Raw genomic sequence first — 17,429 nt, forward strand, 5'->3', positions numbered from 1 at the left:
GGACATTTTTTGGTTTGTTTTTACCTCTTATAAGAGGCATTCTACTAGAAATGTCTTATAAGAGGCCAATTCTATAAGTACAAAAAAATGGATCTACTTCAATTCTATAAGTCTTATAACTTGAAAAATGACTCAAACACCCCGTCCATATACCCCTAGTCTTATTTCTCTCTTCTTCCATTTTCATTATCTTCTTTTCCAAATAACTCCATTGTCCTAGCCACCACCACCACCACTGCCGCCACTACCACCACCATCATCACCTCCACCACCACTACCACCGTACTATTAAGACTATCACTACCACCACCACCGTGCTATTAAGACCACCACCACTTCCACTACCGCCACCACCACTTCCACTACCACCGTGCTATTAAGACCAATATCATCACCTCTACTGCCACCACCACCACCACTACCACCGTACTATTAAGACTATCACCGTACACCACCACCACCGTGCTATTAAAACATCAACCACTTCCACTACCACCACCACCACCACCGTGCTATTAAGACCAATATCATCACCTCCACTACCACCACCACCGTGCTATTAAGACCACTACCACCACCATCGCCAATTAAAATAGTTTTCTAAAATTGATATTCTTATTATCAAAATTGATTTGAAACTGAAAATCTAACTATACGCTTGTTTCAAATTAATTTATTCAAGTTAAATGTGGTATAAAGCAGGATTATATTTGTCAAATAACCATCTATAGGATGTCATATATTTGTTTTTTCTATTTTTACAAATGCTTATAAGAGGAACTTAAAATGAAAAACAAACCACTTTATAAGACCATCTTATAAGACCCTCTTATAACTTAACCCAAAAAAACAAATAGCCCCTTAGATTTGAGTAGACAACCTATTAGGGGGTTGAAAACGACTGAAGATGAACAAAATGTTCCAATTCTAAGTGGAACAATTAAACATATTCCTGCCCTAGTCAAGAAGAAGTGGGGAAGGTGTCGAGCACTGGTACTAAAAAAAAATCTCTTCTTTTTTCTTTTCTCGTTGTAGTTTAAGAAGATAAAGATGCATCATATTGATTGTTCCGTTAAGAAGGATGCACATCAAATAGCGATACTTTTCTATGATTCTTCAAGGCACGAACACCAAGTGCAAGTCTGGATATTAAATTCCTTCAGTGGCATGAGAAAGAACATTAAAAAAAAAGTTTGTGAAGAAAGCTATACCAAACTTGGAAAACAAAAACAAAAAAGTTGCAAATTTAACATAATATGACCTCGATAGGATCTTTCGTATGTTCAACAATAGAAAGAAGCTTAGTTTCCTATAGAATCTACATAAAAATAGTATTCAACAACTGATAATAGGATAAGAAGAAATTAAAGTATATCAAAATACAGTGAAAAAGATGCACCACTGTCCTAAAGAATACGAAGCAAGGGATGCTCAGCACAGGGAACAAATACTGGAGATGACAATTTTGAAGACAGTCCCCACCTTAACCTCTTGGACCATGTCAAACTTCGTATATCAAGAACTTGAAAATGGCCACAAAATGGGAAAAAGTTAAAAAGCGTTGCAAACTAAATTTTCCAACGGTTATTAACCGTTGCAGAGTGACAATTACTAACGATTAAAAAACATTGCGTAGTTTGATCTATAACGATTATTGATAGATGCTTTAATATTTATTTTTTGCTTTACAATGGTTTACAACCGTTACTAATGTATTGATATGGTAAAATATAATTTTTTTCCTGCCCTGAACCTGCACTTGGTTTCATATAGAAACAAATAAAATTACTAATTTTTCATACCATTTGACAAGTAAAATAAACACAAGCAAACGCCTGAAAAAAAATATTATATTCATTGAACCATATATATAACTTCAAAAAATATTACAAATTTCTATACGATTTTCAAGCAATCCCGAATCTTCAAAAATGCAATAACAAGCATCAGTGACGATGGCTTCACTCAATATAAATCCTAGTGCCGCTCCACAAAGTCTATCTAATTCCAAAAAAATCACAAAACAAATAATGAACTCAGAAAAACAATCATACTAATTAAATTCATGCAATTAATTAAATACTTGACCCAAAAAAAAAAAAAAGATAGAGCATTTGTTGTCTACACCCATATCTCGACGACATAAATAATAATTACATAAAATCGGTGCATAAAAAGAAAACCTTATAGTAACTTGACGAGTTGAAAATAGAGAAAATAGAGAGTGAGGTTTAAGTTTTTACCTTGACGAGGAGCTTGAGGTGAGCATGACTCATCAGATTGGGAAGTAATTCTTTTGGCCTTCTTCCAAAGGCTCCCACATGTCGATAATATCGGGTTGATCCAATAGATGTGTTCTAATGGAGACTAGCAATCCTTCTTTGGAAAAAGGAAATTCATCTTAGATAATATTTGTGACTAGTGAGAAAAAAAAAAGTTCATTAGTACCTTAAATAGTTCAAAGAATCATGACATTCTTGTTGATAGCTCTCCCATAGCTTTAAGAACAATCTCGTTAGACCCTTTATCCCAAGAAATATAGAAGCACAGTAAGCTTTAACCCATCAATTTCTATCATACATGTTCATATTCCAGTCATGGTAATAAGATTAAAAATGTAGCTATACTGGATTAGAAACTTATTAATTATTATATAGTCTAATAAAACATTAAAATCAGACCTGGAGGAGAGTGGTGGCATAAGTAATGTAATTCCTCATGCGTCCTTGAGTAGTAAAGAGCCATTTATTTTATATACTCTGACATAAAGACAAAAAAAAAAAGTAGTATTAAATTACACAAATCAAAAGCAACAAAAAGCTTTCTTACTTTGTAGCTGTTTCGTGAGTGAATGAATTGACCTCAGGGAAAGCAGATGGGCTCTCAAAATAAATAGTTCGTATGGGACACTATAGTGTGCAATTTTCCCACTTAAATCCCGTCTGAATAATTAACAAAAGTTGCCCAAGTCAACTTAAATCCATATCAAGGCAATCACTTCCTATGTTACAAGACAGCAACAAAAAGAGTTGACACTAAATCGGCAAACAAAGAGATACCTTTCCAAATAAGCGTGGCTGAAAATGGTACACATCTTCACCAGGGATATCAATTGTAACACTTAGCTGCATTACAAAGGAGGTGGAATTATTTTAAGATCTTTTCCTTGAAATAGGGATGACCTAACAAACGAATGAGCATGATATACATGCACAAAACATAGTTTTTGAATGAAAACGTACAATCTCACCGAAGTCGACAACCACATATTTTTCTGGTACACCCTTCGCAAATAGTCACAACTACTTCCTCTGGCTTCTAGTAAAATCATGCCTGCATAACCATATCATTAAGATCAAAATTTTCAAATAAGTCCAGAACCATAAAAAGTTCTCTATATTATATAGCCTATAGATAAAACTGCACAAGGACAATGATTACGGTAAAATGGGACTATTAAGTACCTAAATTTTGGTTTAGCAGGAGTTGTGACTGTCGCCTAATGGGACAAAGTACTGTTTTTTCATGACTTTTCCATCAGCAGAATTGGCTGATACTGAAGGAGATGCAGCAACTGGTGCCACATTGCCCACTGGTTGCTTTGTCAGATCACCAAGTTCCTATGATTAATCATAAATTGCAAATTAATCTTAAAAAATCGATAAAGTGTACATGTAAAAATGAAACATACTAATTATACTCATATGCTGGACAATTAGATTCTTCACCACTATTTAGGTAGAAGGGTAGATAAATGAGATTCCATTCTATAAGTACCTGCAATCGTTGATCACATTCCTTGATTAAATTGGAGAACCGTGCATCACCAGGTGCCAAGGAAGCACCTGCTTCAAAGGGCAGCCTTGGCAATCTGAAACTCCTCCAGCTTTAAACAGGCTGTCCTTAAAAAGAAACAAAAATCCTTGTAAGATGGAAGTTGTAAACAGGAAAGGTATAAAAGGCAACAATTGAACAATAATATAATAATTAAGAAATCCATATAAGTTTCCAACCATTTGCAAAGTCGCTAATACTTATTATCTACACAGCATATAGCACATTTATGTTTAAGATCATAAAAGTAAATGTCCTCTCACCCTTTACGTGGGTATGCTTTGGCCATGGAAGTATCCAGCTCAATTGCTCTGTTTGCATCAGAAACTGCCTCTGTTCAAATTTACACATGCGTTATCAACTAAGATCATCCCACCATTCCACAAGAAAAAATAAAAGGAAATACTTCTGAACAAATAAAAGGAAAAAACCCAATGCAACAGATACTCACAGTAATAACGTAGGAATTATTTAAACAACGCCCTATGACGGTAAGACCGTAAAACACTATTATATGGCAACTTCTCAATAGAGTATCCTTTTAAGTTTCCTAATTAACATTGACCCACACAAAAATAAATAAGTTTCCACTGCTTCTAACTTGCTTTCAAATTTCAATAACAAATAAATTGCAAACCCTAACACAATGAAGTTAGAAATAAAGTCAAGAACACAACGCAAATCATTCTTGATTCCTCTTAGTACAACAACACAAAGTGAGAAACATGACATAATCCCACCAAAACAAAACCCTAACTACTGATACTATTAAGTTAAAGTTTTCCTTCAATAAATTCAAACCTTATTAATAATAAGAGGAATTTACGTAATTCATTTAATACTTGGGCCAAAATTTTGGCCGACCCAAAACCGAATCCAATTTTAAAGAAAGCCCAGCAGGCACTTACGCAGCGTCCACCCCTCATTTTCTTCTTCCACAAAAGCGGATCTTGGTCCCTCACCATCCACTTTCAGCCTTGTAGCATGCAATAAGAATTAGACGCGCGGCAGAGCTCCACTCCACCAACCCAACCCCTTCCTCGGCACCACCTCCTACCTCCTCTTGCTTTAGTTGCACCATCAAATTTAAATTATACGCTATGGCAGCAGCCGAATCACGGTGAGAAATTTCAAAAATCTCATAATTAGGATGTTTCACCCATTTTTTGATGAGGAAATTGAAAGTAGAGAGTGGGAATATCTATTGCATCGAATCAGCTCAATATTCAAGAATTGGTGTTGAAATTTTATAATAATGGAGGTTTCCGGTGGCGAATTTTTGGATTACGTGGCCGGATGGGATGGAGCGTGAACTCACTTATTTGGGAATTGATTTGAATACAGTACTTGATTCCAATTAACTTTGATAGCCCGACCTATTGGCCAGCCAAAATTATCCGACCAGAGGATTTGATGTTTGACGCGCTTCTCGAGGGGAGTACAACAACTTCGAACTTCGTATACCAGCATTCGAGGCGTAACCATTTAGGCGAACCACTTATTAATGCTCAATGGCCTGGCAACGTCATTGGAACTTCAAAGGCGTCCCGACGTGAACAAGACTTTCTTGCACCCTCTTTGTGGATCCTACAGGAGAGGAAGCACACTTTCTGTATGGTCCACTTCACGGGCCATATTCTTACGACAGCGTCAAATAGGTAGGCTCCTCTTCAACGTACTTGTTACTTTCGGCTTATATGCTTAACTTAGGGTTCTGATGCTGCTACTCCTTTCATTGAAACAAAGGTCTTTTCGAGAATTTTGGAATTTTTTTGAGACTTGTGTTTTAGACCATTGGGACCCGATAGCTAGAGATGACATTGAGCATGATAACGCATTACCTCCTCCTCGCCTTCACCACCACCGTGACTGTTTTTAATGAAGATACCATCTTGGCAGAATCAATACTCCTATGGATGCCTTGAGGAACATGAATTCTAGTATGTGGCAGGATGTTTCTTCGGGAGGAAGAGATGATTACTTCCCGAATGAATTCCAAAGAAGAAATGAAATCGCCAAGGCCAATTCGGATCTCGATGATGGCTAATCGGCCAGGCAATTCAAGATCGGTTGCTCTGGTCTATAGGCCACATTCACCTTGATCATTTCGGCAAAAGTTAAGTTAGAGTGGCGAAGGCGTAGAAACCGGGTTCATCTAACCCTAAGGAGGATTCCGGATAGGCATGTTTATTTTCTTTGGTTTAGAATGACTATGTCATTTATTTCCAATAATGCATCGCATTTTTATTTTTAGTGCTAAATTATTATATATCGGTTGATTTCTCATAATTTTTATATCAGGGACAGGGTTTAAATGCGAAATTATTTATGTTATCTGCGAATATAGTACTTTCAAAATATGAGTTTGTTCCTTTGATTCATTGGGCCTACTCTCAAAGCCCAACGGGTCGCTCCAACGGATCGATCCAAACGGTCACATGCCCAACGGTCAAACCAAGTTATAAATACAACTCTCCTTTCCCTTTCACTCATTCCTTCTCTCAATCTTCACAACTTTTCTTCACAAATTTTCAATTTCTTGACAATAATGAATAAACTAGAGCGATGGAAAAGGAGTAACGAGAATGGGCTATCACATTAATCGTGATAAGCAGTGTTTATCATTATTCTCTTGTCACTCATGCATAACTTGATCCGAACATCTAGATCTATGTAACCGTCCTTTTTACGTTTTTCATTTTGTATATTAGTATGGTGTGTTAAATAATTCTCACACATTTGTAACGGGTTACGTATTAAATGGAGAAGTTCAGTATTAATTAGTTGTGTATATTAGTTGTCTTTTCCTCTCTAATAAAATATATATATATAACAATAAAAATAAATATATATAACAATATATATATATATTAAATATATATATATATATAACAATAAAAATAAAATAAATAAAATAAATAAAAAATAAAAAAATAAAAAATAAAAAATAAAAAATGATAATAAGTAAATAAATAAACAAACCATAACAAAGAAAGGCCATCCAGAACTCACCGAAATAATTAATGGATACACATAGTGTTCGAGAGAAAATGTAGACGCCACAAGGTACACATAACACTTGTCACACATAAACTCGATTATTCTATCCATATTCTATACTCGAAGTTATGATCATCATTTCTGAAATTACGTGTAAGTCTAACTACCCCGTGAAACTTTCCTCCCAGATTTTCTAAACATTAAACCATCTCATTAATTGTATTTGGATATCGACATGACAAAGACTTATTGTGGATCCCCTATGATGATGTTCATAATCACATGGGTCATTAAATACACTTGGACTCAGATTGGTATAGCCTCATAGATTTCCTATAAATCTCTTTCTTTTAAGCCATTCTTATTCATACAATTTTCACTATCATCCTTCCTCAAAGAATGGCTCAACCAAGAAAAATAACGGCAGAGAAAGACTACCTAAAACTTTCGAAGAAGGCGGTTTTCTCCTTATTTTGACACTGAAATCATGCATTCGAGGATGGGATCTCTTCTATATCATTCACAGCCTAGTTATTCAAGAGAATTGGTTTTGATGTTCTACCAATTTAGCGGTTATGAAGATGGGAAATTCTACTTCAATGCCTATGGACAACGATTGGAATTGAATAAGGAAATGATCTCCCGACATACTTCAAATACCAATAAAAACCGAGGAGTCCCTTGTTCAAGAAGTCATCATTGATTCCGCGAAAAAACTTTCTCTATGAGCTACAGATATCTCATGGCGGCGTCGAACATACACATCACATGGTTCTTCAACGCTCTTTGAAACGAGAATCAACGTGTTGTGCTCCATCGGGTTGGGACATAATGTGGTACATCCACACCAAACCGAAGTCACAAAGCCTCAACTTCACCTACTTTGGATTTTGCAAACTCAAAGAGATGATTTTTGTCCGATCCAACACCTCGGGGCGTAATCACCAAGAAACAAGAAGGTCGGCAGTTCTACCCACTTTGGTTACGCAGATTATGATTCGTTGGGGTTATCCAATAATATCTCAGAGACACCCCTTCAAAGAGCATATATAAAGGTACTTCAAACAGACTACTCCGTTGGTTTTGGACCCCCGATGCTCGATAGATGAGCGTAACACCTCAAGCTCAAATTACGGCCGGTTTATTTGATGAAAATGCCATCTTTGAATATTATTAATCCATGGAAGGCATTAAACTTCTTCATCGAGGGTTTGAGGGAACTACACGCATTTCGTCGGAATATCATCATCACAACTCTTGGGATTTCCAAGATCGTCAAGCAACGCATGATGTTGAGCGAGGAGGAGATCTTGGAAAATCATTCTCAATTCTTGAAAAATCATGCTCTCCTAATGGAAAATCAAAGCGTACTCTCGCCAGCCAAGGGGACATTCGGATGCAGCTTCGCCAACAAATAGATGACCTAACGATGCAGTGCAAAATGCATCTCCTAGATCAATATCGAGAATCCATGATATTACTAAGTCAATAAGTATATAATCATATATGTTATTACGTTTTCCGTCGTACTATGTATTTTATCTTATCTTTTTATTTTATTTTGTATGAAATGCTTAGTAGGATTGTCATCATTTCCATTTGTGACTAATATAATTTTAACATGTGCTTTCTGGGATGGTCTATTTTCTTACATACTCATTTTTCCATCCAGTTGCGTGCCCTAGTTTATTACTTCATCCACTATGGCATCTTCATCAAACACGGCATCTTCATCATCCATGGTCCCCTCCCAAAATCATTCCCGAGCAATCCTTTTCAGTCTATGATGGATTCCAATGCCTATGGCCATCTCTTCCATGATTACATCACAAACATTGGGTGGTCTTCCCTAATTCTTCAACTGACCAAACTTATTCTCCTAGTTTGGGCTGCATACTTTTATGCTAATATGGATGACACACCAGCATTCAACCATCGCATGGTTTCTTTTAGACGGATTCACAATCGGAGTTGGTGACACACCTCATATCTTTCTGAACAACAACTTGCTCTTAACTTTGGACCTTCCATATCCGAACCTCTTTGCATCTTGGCATTACATCTATCATAATTCTTACCGTTCTTTTCGGTGGCAAGCATTTGGCGACTCTTATGGTGATGGTCTTGAGATCAAACGAGAAAGGAGATGGCCATGTGCCATGTGTAACATCACCATTCCATTAGCAAGCATGACCATGAACATGGGGACTGCCATGTTATTTGTACTTCTAAACATTATGGGAGATTGGCATTTTTTCTCGCCAATGAGGCCGCTTTCTGCGTTGTATTGATTCACTAGCTTCGTGGTCATGCATTATTTAACATTTTAGGTCAGGTTGTCTCGGCTGAAAACGAGCTTCGCACTTTTCGGGATAAGTATATACTTTTACCAGATCCACCGCGAATAATCATGAAGACACATTTCCCCGGTTTGCGGCTACTTTTCATGGTGGGTCAAGGTGGATTCCATGTGCCCAAGAAAACAGAATCATTCGCTCATTAAGGTTTCACGTCAATGGCGTCGTCATTTCGATACGAGGCATGTTAATGTTACCCAAAGGACGAAAAGATGAAGACCAATTTGAGAGAATCAGGAGACAAAGAATGGGCGAAATTTGGCAGACTATTATTATTGGTAGCGATGCTAAGGAAATGCATTTCCTTAAAGAGGGCCTTGGACCTTCACATCTGTTTGGATGGTAAACTTGAGTTTGCCATTGTACATATATCTAGCTAAACCTTCGTTTGGTGTGCTATTGTTTTTCATGTTTCAGATTATTTTGGTTTATTATATCGTTGTGCTATGTTTAGTGTGCTATTGAACATTTTCTTGTTCTTTCTAAATAATATATTATGATCTCCAACCTCTCGATTTCCATCAATCTAGCCCCTAATTTTGCTCCACGGTTCTCAAAGTACTTTCTCTCTTTAATTATTGATCCTTGAGGACTAAGCATCATTACGTTTTGGGGGTGCTTTTAAACCTATAGCAAGAATTAGGCATCTTGTAGCCTATATATAGTTTTTATTTTTCATATTAATAATTGTACTTAGTGACAAAGTCTTGTTTCCTTTTCAATGATGAAAATTGTCTAGAAATCTCACATTAGTATCGAATTAGGATTTGTTTTTAAGAAATTTTAGATAATAATGACGTCGCAATAGTTTTATACATCTTTTCATGAATATTCATGTACTTGAGTATCATTGATTGTACATAGCGGTAAGTTTTTGGAAACAACGTTAGTTACTTAAACTATAAACCCCGTGAGAATCTAACAAAAAGCCTTGATATGAGTGATTTTGTGTGATGATGACGGAGGAGTAGTTTTTTCGATTAGAGGAAATTACGATCTACTTACTTGATCACCACCAGAACCCAGAGGCGAGAATTTAGGCCTTCTTTGGATCGACATAGCTAAAAATTCTAACCTCATTACAAATATTACCGCTAGTCACTCCACTAAACCTTTCATCAAACCTTTCACTTTCACCACAAAAATTCCTTACCCATCTATTAAACCAAATAAAAGAACCTACCTAAGTGATGAGTATGAGAAATAGGATGAAATGTGGAAAGAATAAAGAGAAAGACTTGTCCCAAATATAAATTAGGTTATTTGCTTGAAAAAGAAGGAAAATAGAATCATGTTCTTAAGCCTTATAAAAAAATAAATAAATAAAATAATAAAATAAATAAAATAAAAAAAATCCTTAGTATCGAGGAGAGGCTTAAGAACAAGGTTGGAAAAACTTCGGTTAGAATAAGAGGAAAGGAAAAAGGATTTCTCTAGTATAAATATATGAAGACCCTATTCTCTCATACTTTCGTAAATTTTGATTATCCATTTCCATTTTCTTGTACACTATCACCTAAGCCCCCAATACCTAATAAAGACCTCTAGCTCAATTAGGAGTAGGGTGGTGTGATAATAAGTAGTAGGCGTGATTGATCACTCCGGCTCCTCGATTTATCATCATTGAGATGTAAGGGAACGCGTGTGCTTGCGCACACTAGAGTTAACAAAACCGAGTGGAAAAATTTTGAGTGAATATGTGTCAACACATACCGCCTTGAACCCATTTAGGTATGCTCTCCAAGGATCCGAAACAACCTCGCTAGTATATTTCAATGAAAAGTTGCTTTGCATGAATAATCATATGTAGATGTTTTAATTATTGAATACATATTAACTTGAGTTTCAAAGAAATAAATCCTCGTTCCCCGCTAAGGAGATGTATGGATATCGAGATTAATTTAGGAAACAAGTTTACATCCCAGTCGATTTGTAGTATAAATAAAGTTTGTGAGTATCTTTTACTGGAAAAACTCTCCAGGTTATAACTTCGTCCCACTAGGGAATTCCTAGTGGTTTACGGCCTTGTTGCATATGGTCAATGCAATCACACTGCTAAGCGAGAATTAGTTTAGGACTACACATTTTTGGCCACTTATCTATTTTAGTGTCTCTTCTTTGCTTGAGGACAAAAAAGTCTTTGTTTAAGGGGGTAGTGTGATAAGCACCCAAAAGTGTATTATGAAACCCCATTGAGACATATAAATTTGGTTTATTATGTGTTTAATAATCATGAAATAAATATGTTTTCATACTTTTGCGGGTTTGCACGGTAAACATGGAAATATTGGTTAAAACTCGCGCATAAAGCACGAGGAACGGTATATATATGAATTCTCCCAAATCCACGTTGAAGCATCAAACTTCCAAAGCTCCTACCTCTCGAACCGGGACTCGAATCGACAAAGAGCTGCTTTCGGACAATCGAGGCGATGAACTCTACGATAGGGCGGAAGTTGTAAAAACTGCCCAAAATTGGGTCGGATCACATGGATTCCATTACATGGACCCACTATGCGGGGCCACAAGATTGGATGAGTCATCAATCATGGAGCATGTCAAGACAAAGATAACAAATTATTGGTGCAAAGTTGACACCTTGCATGTAATAAATTAGATTAGGTGTTAATAGTGAAAAAAAAGGCAAGGTGTCACTTTGTTTTAATGTGGTAGATAAAAATGAATCAATGTGGTTTGATAATTCACGTGGGAGGAAATGAGATTTCTCTCAAATGGAGAAGAAATTAGACAAATGTGGGGACACTCCAATTACTCCCTTGACTTATTTTCCTCACATGACATTATTTTAGTTCCTTAGTGAAAATGAGAAGTAAGTTTTTGATTTTATTAGAAAAGCTTGTAATAGTTTTAATGGAGGAACACTTGTTCTTCTAAGAAATAATAGAAGTGAGTTTGGTTGTGGATTTTCTTCTCTCTCTATCTCTCTCTCTCTCTTTCTCTTTTGAGTTTTTATTAGTTCATAAGTCCTTGTCCCAAGGATCATGAGCTAACTTCCCTTTTGGGGAGTTAATCCAACTCATGTGAGGGAAAAACATTGGTTGTGAGTTTGGTAGGTTTTTAGGATGAACAACTAACACTACATCCTATCCCAAAATGATAGTTGGTGTAGTGTCTAGTTAGAAATCAAACAATGAGCTTAGAGATAAGTCATTGTTTGGTTTCACTTGCTAGCATGTATGAGCTCTTAAGTGAGCCATGCATGCTAGGGATCAATTCTATTTTTCCATTAGGGACTTGTCTATGAGTCTAGGAAGAATCAAAACCCTTTTCAAATAAACAACTAATGATAGTTTCACATGAGGAGGATTAACTCTCCACCTTTTTTTTTAGTAATTTGTATTTTGTTTAAGTGCATGATTTCAAACTTAAATGTTTTGCTTTAATGTTTGTTAGGAAGAAACCTAGTATTATAACCTTACTCCTTAGTTCCCTTATTGTAACATCCAATTTGTAGTTGTTCTATACTTTAGGTAGTTCGAATCCTTATTCTAACTCTACTCAACGAAGATCGTGAGTAAGGTACTTTGAGTGCTTTTACATCAAACTTAGAGAGTTCAAATCTCTAAGTAGTGTTCTCCAAGCATATATCAATGATCGGTACAGAGTCGTTAGCGACTTCTGTATCGAGGATAACAAAATCAGCAGGATAGTAAAAATCCTGAACCTTAACAAGCACGTTTTCCACTACACCCTTAGGATACTTAATTGACCTGTCCGCTAATTGCAACGTTATTCTTGTAGGTTGCATTTCCTGTAGACCTATTTGTTTATACAAATAATATGGGAGTAAGTTAACACTCGCCCCTAGGTCTAATAAAGAGGTCGTCGTGTGGGAATCTCCTAAGGTGCATTTTACAGTAGGACGACCAGGGTCCTTGTACTTAACAATTCCATTATTTTCGGATAAAGTTGGGAACTGTTCAGTTAGAAAGGTGTCTTTAGGTATGTTGGTCTTACGCCTAGTAGTGCACAACTCTTTAAGAAACTTAGCGTGGTTAGGTAGCTTTTTAATAGCTTCGAGAAAATGAAGGTTTATCGTTAGATTCTTGAAAACGTTCCTAATCTCCTCAAAGTTTGTATCCCTAGTTAGCATGGCTAATTTCTGAGGGAATGGTGGTTTCGCTCTATATTTAGCGTATGGCTCGACTTGATGTGCAACCTTGGCTTTCTATTTCTTAGTTTGTTGTTTAACTGGTACCTCTACAGTGGTAGGCTCTTCAGTTTCTATTTCGGTATCTAGTTCGATATCCGGTGTAGGGAGTACTGATGGGGTAACTATAGGCATAGTTACTTTGTTATCAACCACTCTTCCAGAACAGAGAGTGGTGATGGCATTTAGGTCACCTACGATTGTAGTTTCCGTACTAGTATTACCGTTTACCTCAAAGGCTGTGTTTGCTATTTTAGGGTTTGGTATCGCTTGTCCTGGAAACACACCTTTTGGTTGGGTTTTCTCTTGGGCTAATTGTTGTATGCCCTGATTTATGGATTGTAATCTGTTGGTTTGATTGAGTCATTGTTTGGAAAAGTTGTTGGGTAACTTGTATAAAGGCGTCGATACGATCCGGTTGTGTAGGTGTAGTAGTCACAAGTGGTGATTTGGAACTATCTCCGTTGATTATTTATGGGTGGGTTGTGATAGTTATTATTGTTAACCGGAACGATACCTCTATTGGTATTAAACTATTATAATTACCCTGACCTTGTGCTAGACCTTGTGTGGGTTTGCGCTTTGGTTGTTATAATTTTTATAATTCCCCGACCTTGTCCTTGTCTAGGTGGAGCTTGGTTATAATTGTTTGCTTGCCTAACATTTTGGTTATTAAACCCCGGAGGTGTAACTTGTTGATTGTTTCGGCCAACTAAAGTTGGGATGTTGTCTCCATGGGGCATTAGGAATAGGATAGCTATTAATGGAGCAAACATTATCTTGCTCTAATTGTTGTTGTTCATAGGCGATAGGACAATAGGAGTCGTGGTGCTCGGGGACTCAAAAACAGAAATTACATGGGTTGGAGTTTACATTCATGACGGGGATAGGCTTTTTGTTGAGCGAAATAGCCTCGACCTTTTTAGTTAGAGATTCGATTAAATTTTTAAGTTCGGATCGGGTTTCATCTCAAACATACCGCGTGCCTTAACTGTTGAAGAAGAACTAGCGAGGAGCGGGGATATCATCACTACCCCAATTATTATTGCGTTTAGTTTGATCTTCTAAAAATTTGTAAGCCTCCGGGGCTCCTTTACTAGGAAACTACCCCATTCATTATGTCAAGGACTTCTTTATGGTGGTGTAGAAGTCCTTTGAAAAGGCACGAACTAACGTGTCTTTTGCTAGGTTATGGTGTGGACACTCTATAAGCGGTCGGTGAAACAATTCCAAGCCTCGAGAAAATGATTCATGAGGATTACGTGAAAAAATGAATCTTGGAAAGCATCTCATCCGTCTTTAGGGGTGGGCAAAAATGTTCCATAAACAGTTGAACAAGTTTAGCCCACGAGTCCATTGAATTAGGCGCTTTGGGCAATTAACCAAGGCGCGCCTTTATCGGCTAAGGTGAAGGGAAATACCCCGGTTTAATTTGTTCCGCACCAACCGTAGGATGGTGGAATGTTATAAGGACTTGTTCAATCCACGACATCTTTGATAAGGTTTTCATGGTCTAAACCATGAAAACGGGTAACAAATTAAATATGTTTGGGGGATTCAAAATCCCCCAACTGGTCCGCTAGAACGATGATGCAAGATTTAGGGCTATCGCTCAAGGCTTTGTAAAAGTCGAAGAGAGAGGAGTCTCTCTTTTTCTTCACCATTATGTCGGTGTGGTGGGTGGAATAATAGCTAGAGGTGTAGTGATTGGTATACTCGATAGACTTGTTTGTTGGCGTTGATGGTTAATTACGTTCGGTGTTTTTCTCGACCGGACCTTAATCTCATGCAAGTCTAAGTCTAAACACGACAACCCTCCAAACAATCTTGATATATTAGTATAAACCTCTGGCGAAGATCACGAGGTATGGAAGAAAGGAATACCCGACAAGCGTCATTGCTTCGCTTATGAATAGCGTCTTGTTTACGCGTGTTCGGTGTATATAACAAGTTAGAAACTGAAAAACTTAAAACTTCGAAGTTCAAAACAAAACTGTGGAAATCCGCAAAATTCAGCTTAGAGTGCAGCGCGCCACTTTGGCGTGGTGCGCTTCCGTGTAACTTCAAGTTACACTGTTTTAGAATGGTCGTGCTTTCGGGGTGGGTCGCGCTCAAGGTTCCAGCGCCATAGCGAGGTGCACTCCGTTTTAAGCAGATCGCGCTTCGAGTGTAATTTTTCGCGGAACTTTTCAATCCTTGAACCGGACAACCACAGTATGAATCAAACAAGGGTAGGTGGGTTTAATGGGACTTAAAAATAACTAATTATACTATGAAAACAATGCTAAAGGTAACTAAGATGGTAGCGGCGCCATTTGATAAAGATAAAAATGATAATTTACCTACGAAATGAACGATGAAACTCAAAACGTAAATAAACTAAAACTTATTACGTGCCTATATTTATCAAAGATTTCTACTCTCAATCCTATGAGATATAGAAGAGTAGATGATTCGTTCCACTCCTAGTTCTCTAGCATGGAATGTTTTCTAGTCAACTAATCGGTCTTAAGTCTAATGAGAGATTTACGAAGGGAATTCTATACTACGAGGGGAAAACAATTAACAAGTTACGAATAACGAAATGTGAGAATGCTAAGGGTTTGAATCTAGATAAAGAATTAAAGGGAATTGAATCCACCTTAACTCGACTTAATCCTACTAACAAGACTCGTCGTGATCCATATTGAATGCTTTACATATCAAAATAGTAATTATAATCCCCAATTATACATGGCATTTCTACCAATTCATAACTAGTATGTGAGCGATTAAACCCATTCTCATGGTGAATTAATCGGTCCTAGAGTGGAATAATTATCATGACGATTCCTAAGTTTAACAAAGATCAAGCGTCATCAAGGCTTCTTCAACCCCTCTAATGGAGGTTTAGCCTTGATTCATACCACTATCATTTCCCATTGAATTATAACTATACATCATATAAAAATTCTATCTTTATGCAATTTATCTAAACAATAATTGAAATCTTAGGTAATAACTAGGAAATAAATAACAAGTAATAAAGGAATTTAGATCTAAACAATTGTAAATGACAAAAATCGAAATTGACAAACTAACTATTTTATTTATCAAACTAATGAAGAACAACGATTCTAAGAGTTTAATCTAAAACAAGAATTGAATTTAAACTAAACTTAATTTAATTAATGAAAACTAGATCTAGAATTATCTATAGTTTTAGGTCTAACTAGCTACCATTAACAAATAGCTAAGCTTTTGTTTTTATATGTTCAGATCCAAAAATCGTGCATGGGCTTGGAGCCATGTTTTAGGCCAGAGAATCAGGCCCAAAACCCAATTCTTTCAGTCCAAAAAGGCCTCTTCAGCTGCAGTTGACTTCGACAGACTTTTCGTCCACTTCTTCTCCTCTGATTGGGCCAAGGCTTGGACCATTGGAAAGCTCTTTCTGAGCCGGTTGTTTTGACGTAAGGTAGGCCCAATTCCGAGGTCTGAGTCCAAAGATATGGTCTTCGGAAGTTCTCACTGACTTACAAGATCAAGCTTTTTTACGCCGCGTTGACTTTGACTTTTCAGCTTTGACCGGGATTTCGGAAGGCTTTGTCTTCTTGAATCTTGGCCTTTAATCACAGAACTCCTTAGCAACCAACCATTGCTCCTTTATCTCATCAAAGTGGCACATTTCTGCACATAATTGACTTTGAAGCTTGAAACGCATAAAAACACGTAATCAATATTAACTCTTAATTATTACTCACATAATTGGTCTAAAAGTATGACTGTTACAGGGTTAAAACTACAGTTTTGGGCTCTTATCAATCATCAGTGTCTTTCTTGTGCCTGCACTAAAAAGCCCTATATTCCGGTTTACCACAAACATAACAATTTCCATTGTCAGTACCACTCATTTTAAAAGAAGTGCCTTTGACCTTGAAATTCTTATTTTTGTTGTACTTCTGCTTTTTAGAGTTTTTGTTGAATTTGCTGGGATTACCTTCAACGATATTGGCTTTGGAATGGAATTCCTTAGACAACACCTCATCCCGAGTCTTGTTCTTTTCCACTATGTGAATGTGAATGATCAC

At 36.8% G+C, this 17,429-nt stretch overlaps 2 long non-coding RNA genes across 2 annotated transcripts; both read right to left on the reverse strand.

The window, feature by feature from the left end:
• Positions 1-1,818: 1,818 nt before the first annotated feature.
• LOC147503047 (uncharacterized) lies at positions 1,819-2,335 on the reverse strand. Its single transcript, XR_015220109.1, has 2 exons — positions 2,244-2,335; positions 1,819-2,001 (listed from the first exon to the last, which is right to left on the reverse strand). It is a non-coding gene; the product is annotated as an uncharacterized LOC147503047 (long non-coding RNA).
• Positions 2,336-2,680: 345 nt separating this feature from the next.
• On the reverse strand, positions 2,681-3,589 carry LOC147503048 (uncharacterized). The gene is made up of 4 exons (XR_015220110.1): positions 3,465-3,589; positions 3,243-3,333; positions 3,060-3,125; positions 2,681-2,759 (listed from the first exon to the last, which is right to left on the reverse strand). It is a non-coding gene; the product is annotated as an uncharacterized LOC147503048 (long non-coding RNA).
• Between the last annotated feature and the right edge of the window lie 13,840 nt (positions 3,590-17,429).

This window comes from Coptis chinensis, chromosome 4 (assembly GCF_015680905.1).
Source record: "Coptis chinensis isolate HL-2020 chromosome 4, ASM1568090v1, whole genome shotgun sequence".
Lineage (NCBI taxonomy): Eukaryota > Viridiplantae > Streptophyta > Magnoliopsida > Ranunculales > Ranunculaceae > Coptis > Coptis chinensis.